At 34.6% G+C, this 15,419-nt stretch overlaps 1 protein-coding gene across 1 annotated transcript in view; it reads right to left on the reverse strand.

Moving 5' to 3' along the window:
- LOC115447108 (homeotic protein empty spiracles) overlaps positions 1-15,419 on the reverse strand; it is a 34,400-nt gene that overhangs the window by 3,140 nt on the left and 15,841 nt on the right. The window lies entirely within an intron of this gene.

Genomic DNA, 15,419 nt, shown 5'->3' on the forward strand with positions numbered 1-15,419 from the left:
TCAAGACATTAAGTAAGTACGTATGTATTTATCAAACTTAAACGTTAATAAGTCGAATTAAGAGCTATGTTATATATACTGGGGTTTAAACCCCAATTCATTCTAAATATGAACTCAACAGCTACTCAAATTTATTAACCGTAACACTCATAACTACGTTTTAATTTTTATCACATTCGAAAGAATTGAATCGTCCCCTACATTAATATCATTTCACGCAACATCAGCCAATCATAAAAGGGTAACGGAACGGGCCAATAAAAAACTATTCAGTATCAACCCCTATCATATTTCACGGGCTATTGAGAGAAAAATCTGCGTGAATTTTTCTGTTCCATGTTTTCCCGCCGAAACGGCCGTCCGCCATTTTGTTGTGCGATTTGTCACGAGGGTAATGGCGTGCGAAATGCATTCATCGTTTGAGATTTGAATGTAAAGGAATATGTTTATGTTTTGGCAATGAGATGAGGGACGCTTCGTCATGATAGGAACATTTAATATATATATATATATATATATATATATATATATATATATATATATATATATATATATATATATATTATGTATATGCTTTACAATAGTAAAGAATTAAATCATGGATATTGCATTATCCGAAAATTCTAATGTAAGTAACTTTATCATCAAATTAGTGTCAACATTATTTGATTATAATATGGTACCTACCAAGTAGTGTCACTTTGGTCTGTATAAAGATAATTGTTATTTTTGTTCGGAAAGCGAATTATTCGAATTTTCCTATACAATACTACTATATTATATCAAAAATCCTTTGGCTGTCCATTCGATAAATAACAAGTGCGACATTTTTCTCTATAAAAGGAGAATAAGGCAATATTATAACTATTTAGGAAGTAATATTTAATCAAAATTCCAAAAATAGGCTGCCGCGCAAATATTTGCATGCGATTATTTGTAATAATCATAAAGATTTTAATTTCTTCATCAATATTTTAATCAAACTTTAAATCAATCAATCGAAATCAATTCTATTAAAAAGTCAGTAAAGTCGAAATAATAAATGTTTATGAAAGTTTTTGTCGTATTGGCGTAAAATTGGTAACTGATAACAATACTTATTATTTATATTGACTGTTACTAAGTTTTAACTTAGAAGCTCTTAGAAATAACATTTATAAGATTAGAGAGAAATATCCCTAAAGCATTTAGATTTTGCGAAATAAAAACAAACCATATCTATTTACCTCCCAAATTATTTCTAACCTAAAAAATATTACTGCCTTTATTGCGATAATTCACGACATTTAACATGGCCACAGCATTATAAAACTAGGCATTAATTTCAGCGACAAGTTGTCAAAGCATACATCATGTACACATTCTCAGTAACTTCTAACACACACTTATGTTGTAAATCATTCATTTGTTAATAACAACAGAACTTTAACAACACTGTAAAGGTGTCTCTCCGAATGATCCTTTTGTTACAAATATGTTTTATGTGTTAAAATTTCGCATATGTCCGTCTAATGGACGGTTACCGTGACCAGTGATGTAATATTTGTTACTTTGTAGAAATTATGGGGAAATAATTATGGTCTTTGATGTAGCTTTGTCTGCTGTAAGTACTTGCAATTCATACCTGTGAATTGCACGTTAAATGCGTCAGACTTAGCATATTTTATAGTCATGTTTTGTGCTCTGCAATAGAGTAGTTGACTACTTTTTTAAATACATTTACAACAAACAAAATCTAACGGGAAAAGAATTTTCAAAATCCATACACTAATAAATGAGTTTAAGGTTTTGAAATTTGATGAAAGGGTTGGCTGTTGAATAACAAAAATAGCATACTGTGACGTCATCAACTATCACCGCCCATAACTCTGCATGCACGAGAAAGAGATAACCCTACCACGCCCCACTTTTGCTAACAATAATATTGAAATATGAATAAATGCTTTATTTTTAACCAATTTTGATGCTGGTCATATCATATTTTTTATCGTATTGTTTTCTGTTACATATAAATTTATGTATAACGTCAAGTATAGAAAATTACGCTATAGGTTCATCAGTATATTTCTCAATAAATATCAAATTTAAATAAATAAGCATTTAATGAAACGGTAGTCATTCATTAGATGTACGCTAATTTATTCAGACTTAACAGACATATTTAATGATACTAACAAATTCAGGCAATACGCATAAGGTAAATAATTCGAATTGATTTATATGCCGACGGAGTTACTCCCAACTGTATTATAATTATTTTATATATTATCCCAATATTAAATACAAGGCTTCTGTACCATTGTACCATTTGGTTTACTATCAATGTATATTTTAATTAGAAAAAAATGGCGCCAATTCCGAAACTAAATACTTAAATTAATATTATTTCCATTTACTGTAAAGTATTGTACTGTATGTATTACAAGCGCCTACTACTTCAGGTAACGAATACCACAAGCTAATTATACATACGAATATATAAAAGCTATTTTTCCATACAAATATTGTTCGCAATCTTAAAAATAAATCCTTGTGGTAAAGACAGACAAGCATTGTATGATTTTTGATATTACAATCAAATGCAGTGGAGACTAGTCAATTATGTCTCATTTATTACTCCGACCTGCGCTACAAAAATAATCTAAGTTTAGAACCCACTTAACCCTAAAACCGATCTTCAATACAAGTCACAAAACACTAGACTAATCTACAGTATCCCTCGGGAGCAGTAAGAGAGTACAGCAGACCACGTATGATGAACAACCCGTAACGGGTAAGCGGGCCTCAGAGACCGCGGAGGCAAATTTCGCATTACTTTGCAAATGGTGCGCGCGTTGTGGGAATTTTGATGGCATGTATCTCATTTTACGTGAAATTTTGTTAGCTATGTGTTATATTTTGTTTATTATAATACTCAATAGTATACAGGGTCATTTAGACTTTGCTAATAATTGAAACCACACAAGCATCTTGCTAACATTGTGCCAAAAATCATGCATGAATAACGAATATTGTTAACGAAAATCTCGGTTTCACTTTTCAGATTTTTTGATCATTTTGTAGTTTAGTGCGAATATAGTATATGTGAGAGTGAATTTCTGACTGTAAGTGTGATGTTGCCACTGCGACGAATTCTCTTGAATTATATTAGTAGCAATAGAACATGTAAAATTAAAATTACTTTTTATTAATATTTATTTTGTTCCAAACTTCGCTTTTGTTATTTTACATCTACAATTCGAGGAACTTATTGTAAAGCGTTATTTCCAAGAAGATTATTATGTGGTTTTATTTAGTACCTAACGCAATGTCAAAATAGCCCTGTATAATCTTGATTACGCAAAAGATGCTATTATTTTTGTGTTACAAAAGTTTCACTCTGCTTAAATATAGACTCGAAATAAACATTTGTTTCGTTGCATAAAATAAACCTTTAAAGACTTTAATTTATTATTTAAAACATATGGATAGACAGTATAATAACATCTAATTTTGAAAGCATTATAAGATAATAAGTTTTTCAATGAAAACAAGTTACTAAATAACGGAAAGCGTTGGCGTTTATATTCGAATTAGCTGCTCATTGGTATTTAACATAGGCTTATTATTTATGAAAGGGCCTATTACAAAAGAATAAAAAAATAACAAGCAAAAAACTCTAGCAAGCCAAGTAGATAATTATCTCTGAGTCGGTCTCCGCCCACGCATTTCTAAGAAAAACATTACGACGCGCGAGTTTACAGCTTTCATATCCACACAAAACGCCCATAAATCCAATTTTAATGCTAAACAACAAACGATTAAACAATTATCACATTCTGATGCAAATTTAATGCTCCAAACTTCACCCCATAACACAACAATAAAGTTTAATTGGTTTTATTCAGCGTACAATGGCGCATCTGCTGCCATTAACCGTGCAAGTTTAAAATGAGACCTCGTTAAACTAAATAACCCAGTGATACGGGTCTAGTAAAACTGGTCCACTGCAAAAGTCATAAGTCTCCGCAAACAATCGTTTTAATACGAAAAGGGGACAAATACCGACGCTAAATAAATAGGGTATTCACTACCCCCGAAATGCGATTAACTACTTATGTCCCCGATTAAGATACCCGCGGGTTAAACAGAGATGGCGATACGCTGTAATTGGGTAGAAAGGGAGGGTAATAAAGAGGGGAGATACGCAATTACGTCCAGTGTGAATTGGGCCAAAATTTAAGCGGAAAGCTATTTATCTGTATATTACTTTATTGTCGACCCATTACGTGGGAGAGGGAGGGACGATCGCGGGAAAGAGACGACAAATTGGGGTTGTTAGACATTTCGCGATTTTTCGGGTGTCTTTTGGGATATGGGGATTGCTGTAAGTGCGAAAGAGACAGCTATACGTCATTTAATACGGTAGTTTCGAAAGATCAATTGGTGGTCTCTAACGACCGGCTTTGTTAGCCGTAATTGGGTACGGGTTAAGTAACGCGCAGTAAGTTCTGCTGATGAATGTAAGCTTTAGAAATTACTGCTCCCTTTTGTATCGTAATCAATAGTTATAAGTTCGTGGGTACTTGTGATCTACGTGACGAAATACCCACAGTTATTTGTGTTTGGTTTTATTGATGATTAATAGTTACAGCGCTTTTATATTTTAAATACTTATATTATTCTAAATTGTTTATTGCGTAATATACTTAGGTAATGTATTTATTTCATAAACTACTAAGGGCCTACTTTTGATCGTAAAATTTTGTGTCCGATTCTATCAGACGAATAACTTTCTTATAGAATCTCTAATAATTGTATCAAAACAATATCTTTAACGGTGTTTACGGATTGAATGCAGATATTTTCGAAACCAAACCACTTATCAATTTATTTTAATGGCATTTTCAATGTAACGTACACTAACACAACAAAGTTTGTTCTTACTAACATCTAAACGTTTTAAGAAACCAAACCGGGCACTATTTTAAGCCCTGAAAACTGATAGTATCGTATAAATAAATGGATAATGTAGAGGAAGCGGTAACAGCCCTCGCTCGCGCGCGTTTCCGCCCCAGGTCACACGACCTAATGCAATTATAGTACCTGAGATATGAAGATCTAAGTACTACAAGATCGGACGAATAGGCTTTTTTTATTGCTGTGAACGACGAGACAAGCTTGTCATTAGCCTGATGGTAAGCGAATTACATAGTATTGTTTGGTATTCCACTGCGCTCGCCATCCTGAGACATGAGATGTTAAGTCTAATTATGTACAGAAATTACTAGCTACAATGTTCTACAAAAACAAAGGCTAAAATAATTGTAATAAAATTAAAATACGTATTGGTAAATCTAAGTCTTTTTGAATATAAATGGATAAGGTGCCGCGCACGCCGCTCTTAAGTCATGAAAGCCTGAACAAACTTTGTTGAATGATAATCACTTTAAAAAAAAATAGGTTATATCCTGTAAGTAAAAAAATACCTAAATTATGTAGTCTTGGGGCCTGTTTCACAAGTTTTAAGTAAACTTTATCCGACAGTTATCATATTAAACAACTAAATTAGATAGTACTCATTTTATTACCATTTATTTGGGAGCATAGATTAGAGTGTTCACTATTTGGTCGGTTAATACATTTATTTAATGAGTAGCATCCGTTGTGAAACAGGGCCTAAGTGTTAGTTTTGGATGCCGACGGAAAGCAATGAAAATCTCAAAGCTATCAATCTAATCATGACAAGTCATGCATTTCCAAGCTATGAAGGGAAGCGAGAAAATGGTACGCTTCCGGTGTCCATTACCGGCGGGCGGCGCCGCGTGTGCCGAATGTATTGTTGTGACTAGGGAGAGTTATGTCTCCAACTTTGAGGAGTTCAAGTCTTGTGGTATGTTCAGATTATTTAATCTTAGTATACCGAAGACGAATGTCCACAGGTTCAAACCCAAGGGCACGCACTTCAGACTTTTGTAAAGTTATGTGAGTATTCTTTGTGAATTATCGCTTGCTTTAACGGTGAAAGAAAACATCGCGAGGGAAACTATACTACTTGAAAGTTCTCTATAAGAATTTTGAGGGTGTGTGAAGTCTACCAATTCGCACCAAGCCAGCGTGGTGGATTATGGCCTAATGCCTCTCAATAATTCTTTTAAATAACTCCATTACTTTTATAGATTTGGCCCAACAAACAAAATTGAAATGTAGAGTTTAAGGAAAGAAAACCAATCTTATTATTTTATTAGCCGATATGAAAAGCTTATAGTCTAAGAATTAAATAAAATTAACTATTTATATTTCCTTTCAATGTTCGAATAAACCCATGGTTCCAAATAAAGCGCGGGGGTCAACGACACGGACGAAGTAACGTAAAAAAACCGCTATAATTATGATTTTACTACAGGAAACATGAAACGCGACCACCGCCTTACATGCGTGCAATAAAACTGAATTGTTAAGGTAACCACACACATTGTTCCTGACGCAGGCGCGGACTGCGTGGCGGGTCGTGGGGGTCACGAGACCCAGTCATGCGCTGGGAATTTCAAAAGTTAATAACTCTAGAAACGTTATTCTTAAACGTAACGATATCGGGTAGTTTTTATTACGAATCATAATTACTTATTATGTTTTCCTAAAATCGAATTTAAGCGAAATTAACAATTCGTTTACGACAACCCTTATCATAAATAAGTGGAAACTGGAAAAAATAATAAGAATACAAAATTAACAAGAAATTCTATCTAGCTCACTGTATTCATATTTCCCTGAAATTATATGCGATTTCATAAAACAATATTAACCCACCCATTTTATTCTAAGCACACCTCATTATCTGCCCAATTGAGAAATAGTAAATAGATGAAAACCGGAAACCGATTCCATTTCCTCATTACCACATTGTCTCGTTTCCTGTACATACTCACAAATAAACAATTATCATATAAATATAGCACATTAAAAATATATGGATAATTTATTAATACGCGCCATATTTATTCCTGAGACGGAGGCTACAGTGAATTACGTGGTGCATTGAAAGAATTATAGCTGATAGAGAATGCATTCTGAATGAGAAATCGACGTGGAAATCTTTAAATAGGCCTGGAGACTAGGTACTATGGTTTAGTCCCGTTACTTTTTTAATATACAGACTGTGGAATAGAAAAGTTTTAATTATATATTGTCAATTGTCAGTACCTAATGTTTATAGCATTCGTTGTTCTGTAGTTTACAAAAATATTGTTTTCAACTTTTGTTCTGTTAGAGCTAGTGTTATAATTATAATTATATTATATACTATTGGATAATTATCTTACATTATTAAATAAATCTTAAAAAATAGATCCTTTTTTATTGTCAGTTTTAAGCGATAACGAAAGACGCTATGTAGCAGGGAGTACGGGAGTCAGACCCCCACACCTCATCCCAAATACGACCCATAAAACCGGGAGCGAGACCAGTTAAAAAATCAGCACAATTTATAAAAGTATCATCTCAAGCGGCCCTTTGTTGACATTCACCCCTGCATGAGGGATGGCGCCTTGGAGGGGCGTTGGAGCTACGCCCCTTGCCGACGCGCATGCGCGGAAGAGTTATCGAGCCAGATAACCGTGGGATGGGTTGAGAGCTGAGACATTTTTGGGGATATATCTGGGTGTTTTAACAAGCTACGAGATATCAAAATGCTATTAAAAGTGATAATTATGGTTTCACAAAAAACATTTTATTACATTTAATAGTATTACATGGGTTCATGGAAAAAAATATTAAAATTTTTATATTATAGTAATTGTTAAAATTCATTTACAATATGAACTTGAACAAAAACCACACAGCCGAACCATATTTTCACAAGTTCCAATAATCAAATTATGTACTGTAAACATTTCATATTTAATAACATCATGCATACAGACGCACGGACCGGACAGCTGCTTGTAATTTGCTTAATAATATAAAATTACTCGTATCATAACCTGTTGGCAGTGCGTCATGTTGCCTTTGCTCGGATGAGTAAAAAATGCTTTTGAAAAACCTCCATGGATGTTTTGACTGGCCGATAAAAAAAATCCTGACAAGCTGTATGGAGCAGGATTCTTTAGAAATATAGATTGATTTTGAATTTAAAAAATACGTTAAATATTCTGAGATTGAATATTATCTCATTTAAATGTATTTCAAAATATTGACAAGTTATATTTTCTTCTAATAACCATTGTGATATAAACATAACGTTTTTTTGTTTTTTTAGCAGCGCACTTTTATTGCATTGCTGGTGGTTGGATATATTTCATATCCGCCCGGATAGCGACCACCGTGCAAAAGTGTTAAAACCCGCCATAATGGCCACGTAAGTATGTCGTATTCCGGGATTAGCTTGTATATATCCAGTTCCAACATGCCGTCATAATTGTGTTAACTGCCAAGGGTAATCATTTATCCTTAGTCGACATTCTATTGGACCCAACTCCACATATCATCAGATGCACTGGAGACACTTGTGCACGTTTAAAAAAAAAGAAAAACTCTGAAGTTCTGACATCGATGTCCATTTGGAGCAACTAAAATTGATGTCGGTCATTAAATTTAAATAGAGACAACAAGTTCGCACTATCACGAAAACTGAATCCACTAGTGTCTTTACCTGTTTTTCGATGATAACTACTCGGTTTTATACCACATTAATACCTACAAACCTTTGAATTACAATTAATCTAGACAATTTGAAAGAAACTTCCACAATTGATGTATGAGTGGCAGAAAAAGTCTTATAAATCGGCGTAATTTAATTTTCTACACAAGAATTCCTCTCCCGCGATACGCTGCAATACAGCTCAATCATTCGCCACTTGAGTGAGCCTGGGCCGGACTCAGAATATTATGGGGGACGGGACCCCAAACTTAAGAAATAATTATTGTATGACAATAATACTAGGTGCTATAATTTTGTATGAATTAATGATTAGACAAATGAACAATAAACATGGTGTGAATTATTTCAAAATTTATGATTTTAATTGTTTAAATTAATATAACCCCTCAAGGCAGCACTTAAAAACCCATTCTATTGTTCTAACCACAACATACTTCAAACAAAAAACAAAGTATTTTATTTAGACAAAATGCAAAAAATTATTAACGGACAACGCTACAGTTTACCTACTTGCTCACCACCAAGCCTATTGCCATATCTATTAATAAAACCCCCCAAATATAACACAAATTACGCACCATAGAATAAAAAATACGAACACGACTCATCAAAGTGTGATAAATTAACCGCAGCTAAGGCTCATTACTCTATAATTCTGTATGTTAATTGCGAACAATTGCGACGTATTGACTGTAATGCGGTGCCACCATCGCGTGAAAAAATAACAGTTTTTTATTGAAGAACGCGTGTGTCACACCTTCAGTTCGTATTGACAGCTTGATGGAATTGAAAGTTTGATAAGAGTTTAGTTCTTATTTAATCAGTTGGGTATTGCCAATCAGCGTTTACTTAAGAATTGAATGATTGAAATTTATTAATTAAGTTATCGAAGTATATGAAAGTAATAGAAATAGTAAGATCTCTGAGCTATTCACACATGTCCATCCATAGACACCAATAACCATTAATCTATCAACTGCCTGATCGAATATTTTGACTTGTCTTAACGGTGGAAAATCTGGCCGAAGACTTAAAGCAATGCAACTCAGCAGTATTATCATATATATTACGTCTTTGGACCCAACGCAACGCATCATTGCTTGACCGTCAAAACATTTCAAACCGAACTGTCAGTGTGAATCAGCACAATGTTTTTTTGCGCGCGCATTGTTGCATAGAGCCGATTAGCCGCCCGCTAATTTCCTACCGCGCCTGTAATGATGTGTGCAGTCGGTTTTTGCTACTATATTTAGTTTTCTAACAATTAACAATACTCCAGGCTTACGCTGTCGATATGAGAAAAACTCGACTAATTATACCGATTACAATATTTTTTCCAACTGACATATTGACAGGTTGTTTTTGTGCGGTTGGCATTACGTTTGTTTTCGAATGCACCAAGGTATGCGCGACGATTAGCATAATGTTGTGAAGACGTCTATGCACGAGAGTTTATATTTACAGCCAGAAAAAAAATGTTTGCGGGTTAGGTAATTATCTTGTGAATAGCTTCTCAGCTATTCACAAGATAATTACCTAACCCGCAAACATTTTTCCCTCATTTTTCCCTGATCTCAACCTGCGCTGGATCATGTTGATTCGAGGATACGTTTAGTTATAATATTTACAAAACAAAAACTTGAAGTGACTGTGTGAAGTCTGCCAATCGCACTATGCAAGCTTTATCTACTAAGGCTTAAACCCTCTCAGATGTAGATGAGGCCCAAGCCCAGCGATATGACAATCTAATATATTTTTTATTTTTATCAAAAGAAGTTTGAGTATAATAAATTAATTGGATAATAATTATAAGTACAAGGTCACATTCTAGTTGCAATAAATATATCTAAAAAAGTATATAATTGTCGTGGTCTTGCATTTATCCTACGTCAATGTAGTGCCAACACCTTTTAACGCATAATATTGTGGAGTATATTTGTTTCAGTGTTTCATTTTTATATACGGCCGCGTGCCCAAAGTCAACTCTATTTAAGCAATCTTACTCTGCCTTAAATCCTAGCCATATAAAAATAATATATACAGTCATTGTTGCTCTACCTGAAAATCGAACCAAAAACGTACTTAAACGCTAGATGCTGCCACTAGACTGAGGATACAGAAAATAACTTAAGAATAAACTTCATAAATATTAGAACAGCAAAATACAAAAAACAGCAACCGGTTTCAACAAACACATTAACAGATGGCGTTGTAACATAATAGCGCAAATGCTCACATAACTGTGAATATGCATAAAAACGTATTAAATCAATAATCTGAACATGTGTACACGACAATGCAAACTGAGAACAATTAAGCGGTAACATTATAATTGAATTAGCCGCCCCACGCACCGAACTAATTAACATTGAATAGGAATTCATTATTTGCAAGAAAAAAATGGCGATTGCGTGAAAATTTTTACCGCCGGTAATTTGTTGAAATGTAAAGTTGGTTTGTTGAGTACATTTGTTCAACACGAGTTGAAAAAACATTGCTTCATGTTGTATCTGTTACAAGATACATATCGATGAAATAAACACATTGCAATGAAGTGAAAAAATATATCGCAGTGTCTATCAACCTTTTTCATCACGTGATGTTATGTATGTTGTTTCCATCGCCCCTAAACTACTATTAGAAGAATCATGGATTTGCATGGATGTAAGGAATTAAGTAATGGGATGTATTTGGTAAAAATGGGGATAGCTTATTTGAGAGAAACGGACTGCCGAGAGGAATGTGTGTATTCTTTGGGGATGCTTGTTTGCTTCAACGGCGAAAGAAAACTTTGTGATGAAACCTGCATACCTTAGAAGTGCTCTTTAAGAATTTTGAGGGTACAACTCTGCCAACCAGCACTAGGCGAGCGTAGTGGACTAAGGTCTAATCGCTACCAGTAGTAGAGGAGGAACGTGCCCAGCAGTAGGACTATACATAATACGGAGCTGTTATCATTATTATATTAGATATTTGGGCCTACGTTAGATACCTTCAAGGTTGTGATAGGAAGTAGGTTCTTACATCGTTTAATTATTCAGATTAGCCCGAAGACCTTTCCGTTAGAGGTCCGATTAGGGTTAACACAGCTGCAAGGCATTTAATTTGTTCGATGGAACGCATATAAATATTAATTTAGGTCTTAGTATATTGCTAATGGATTAAAATATCAAGTTTTAATACCAAGGTCGGACAGGTGCTGTGGTATCTGGACTGAAACAACAAAACACCTTCGTGTCCTTGGTCGATATACAGAACTACCATCAGGTGCGGACAATGACAACACAGTGGGCATGAATAACTAGTATTGAAAGGTAACATGTAATTTTTGCAGTTGAATGAAAAGACGAGCAAGTCGCTCGACTGATGGCAACTGATACAACTGAATTATAAAGTATTGCGCAATCCACAAAGCTCGTCACAGACGGTCCCTTAAGAGACTGATTACCAGTAAATAATCTGTACCTATCTTTAGGTGAATAAACAGAGATGTAACTTATACACTATTGTGATTGCTGAGAAACTCGCATGTGTTTCAACCGAATAAATAAAATCTTTTATAGGCTAGTGATGAAAACCAGAACCTTTTGCTGGTGGTAGGATGTATTTTATATCCACCCAAATAGCTACCCCCGTACGATAGGCGTTAAAACCTGCCATACTACCCTACATAAGTGTGTCACGTTCTGGGATCAGTCTGTATATATCATTCCAACAGGCCAGCATAATTGTGTCGACTGCCTAGGGGTAATCATCTCTCGTCAGTCACCATCAGGTGGAGTGAAGTGACTGCCGTGCCCTTAAAAAAAATATCCTAACCAGTTCCTAGAGCAAGTACATTACTTGTCGACCAGTGAGGCGCCTATAACACTTACACTAGAGAAATTAGCTAAACTATGTCTAGATTTAATCGCTTCCTGACCTAGCGACTGTGACTAATGGGGTCGAATTTCTAGTAGCAACTTCAACACACAGATTACGGTAAGCACTTACGTTTAAATACTTGCTGAAGTTTGGCCATTGGAGACATTAGTATTCCAAATATTTGGAGAATTTTGATCTTTTATTTAAATATTTCGTTTAAGGTGGTGATTATCTTTTTCCAAGTCTTATATTTATAATATTTTCTCCTTTATAATTCAAGGTTATGTTTGATTAAAAAATACAAAAGAATCCATAGCTGTTACAGCATTTCAAACGACACTCGTCTCTTGACCTAGTTATATCAAAATGCGTTCGAAATTCAAAATAAACTAACCAGTGCCAGTAATACCTGTTGTACGAAGACAACGCAATAACTGGCACATAATATATGAAATATATCAAATATTAATTATGACCATAAAATAAACGATTCCAACTATCATTACCAGCACATTATAAATCGGGCCGATGGTATAAAAACGGTATGAATGTAGATTTAGAAACTAGGTAACGTTTATTAACGACCACACCCAGACGGCGTGTTGCTTACATTACGGTAAGTACGGTCAGCAATACAATTATTTATAATTAACATTATTTATCGGCCGCATTAACTTCGCGTATTTTAATATAATTAAAATTTTATGTGAATTTAATTGAAATATTTATGCAGATTGACATTCATTGGGGAATTAGCATGATGGTTTGTGTTGGACAAAAATGGTTATAAGAGATATCGAATTTATTAAACATAGAATATTAAATGGCATGCTCGCCGTGTGCTACATATCATTCTCCCTTGAACATAAACACTTCTATGATAGACAACAGATACCAAAAAAATCGTGCTCTTCCTACGAAGTTGTACGAATACAAGAAATATGAATAAAATCACAATCAGCGATGACTATCGCATTTTTCCTGTCGCTACACACTCGCACACACGCCACGCGCCTAATGATCCAGTAATTATAAGTTTTTTTCGCTCGGTTTCGAACAATTAAACGCAACGCTTGATACTTTTAGCACGATTTCATTGTTTCGCTTTTGTCGGTTTTTCACTTTATTATTTACTTGTATCAGACTCGATTGTGTGATAACACTTGACAGGAAAAGGACGGGGCTATTAGATAACATTTATGAGACGCCTGTTTCATATAATTTTACTTAATTTTATACTATTTACGATCATGTAAAATACATTTGACGTAGCGAAGAACGTTTAGTTAAAATTCCGCTTATATAAGTAACGACACTGCGGCAATGCAGAGCTATTTAGAAACGAATGAACTTCAAGACATTTGCATAAGGCGTTTTTAAAAATCATTAATAGATGGCGTTGGTGTACAAACTAATTTATTACTCGAGCTGTTTGGCAAAAAAAGGAATACTTCGTTCAGTCGTGTATTTACCCCGAATGGGTAATGTTTAACTGATATTAAAACATATTATAACCAAAATGCATGTTATTACCAAAATGCAGTAGACGTTATCAATAATAAAATAAAATTTGAAAGTCAACATTATCATACTCTTAATCAATATGCTAGCATTTAGAAATTGTGACGAAAATCTTAGCTAAGAACACTCTTATTTACAACGTGTCTAATATGTATATTTTTACACACCTATTACAAATCAAACTCTATATTTTGTTCTACCGTACTGGAATTAAGGCAGGTTTGCCAAAGTATTTGCAGCCCTGTTATACCAAAAACATAAATAAATAACTTAATTACATAGTCACTGCTATCAATAACAAAAAACAAGTCCACCATATTTCATAATTCATTTGATTTAATACCGCGACACATTATCCTCATAAGAGTCGAGTAATCGTTTAAAAAACAAATTAGATAAAGTTACGAGTTCACGTCGAACTTATCTATATTCTGCGTATTTAATTACACGCCGTATCTTTTGTGTAATCATTATTTTTAATTATAATTTAATTATTAACATATTTTTGTAAACATGTCGTAAAATCAAAATTATGTTTCAATTTAATGGGGTTCATGGTTTTTGTCAGTGACTCGTGTTGCTAGATAATTTGTATCAAGCTGCTGTAATAATTTATAGTATAAACGCGTTTTTTTTTCTAGATTCCTACCCGCCTGGATAGCAACCACAGTACACAAGGTGTTAAAACCCACCATAGTGGCCAACGTGAGGGTCGCGTTCCGGGATAAGCCTGTGTATATCCGGTTCCAACAGGCCGGCATAATTGTGTCGACTGTCGAAGGGTAATCATCTCTCGTCAGTCGACATTCTATTGGACAGCACTCCACTTACCATCAGGTGCAGTGGACTCACTTTCCCGTGTCCGTATTAAAAAAAATATTATAATACCTTGTAATTTTGAAGACCGATATAAATATGTCGGTGCCACTATTAACGCGAAAACTAAACTGCAATTTCTTGTTTGTTTCTAGTTCGCTTACATTGTAATATGATGTATGTGTTACATACATAAAATGACGCATTTATCCCCGAAGGAGTATGCAGAGGCGCAACTAGGGCACCCACTTTTCGCCAAGTATGTTCCGTCCCATGATGTGATAGGGGGCGAGCCTAACGCCATATCGGGCACAAATTCCAGACTCCGGGCTGATACTGAGCAGAAAAACCCAAATATCACTTCGCCCGACACGGGATTCGAACCCAGGACCTCAGAGCGCTATTGTACCGGACATGCAATACAACTACGCCACCGAGGCAGTCATGTGTTACATAATATGCATTAAATACTGTCCCGCTGCTAGGTACGAGGCTATTTTACTACTAAGAGTATTTAAAACTAGTCTAGATTTAGAGAATATTTAGATCTTAGTCTAGATTATGCTAGTTATCACTATAT

The sequence above is a fragment of the Manduca sexta genome, chromosome 18 (assembly GCF_014839805.1).
Source record: "Manduca sexta isolate Smith_Timp_Sample1 chromosome 18, JHU_Msex_v1.0, whole genome shotgun sequence".
NCBI classification, from domain to species: Eukaryota; Metazoa; Arthropoda; class Insecta; order Lepidoptera; family Sphingidae; genus Manduca; species Manduca sexta.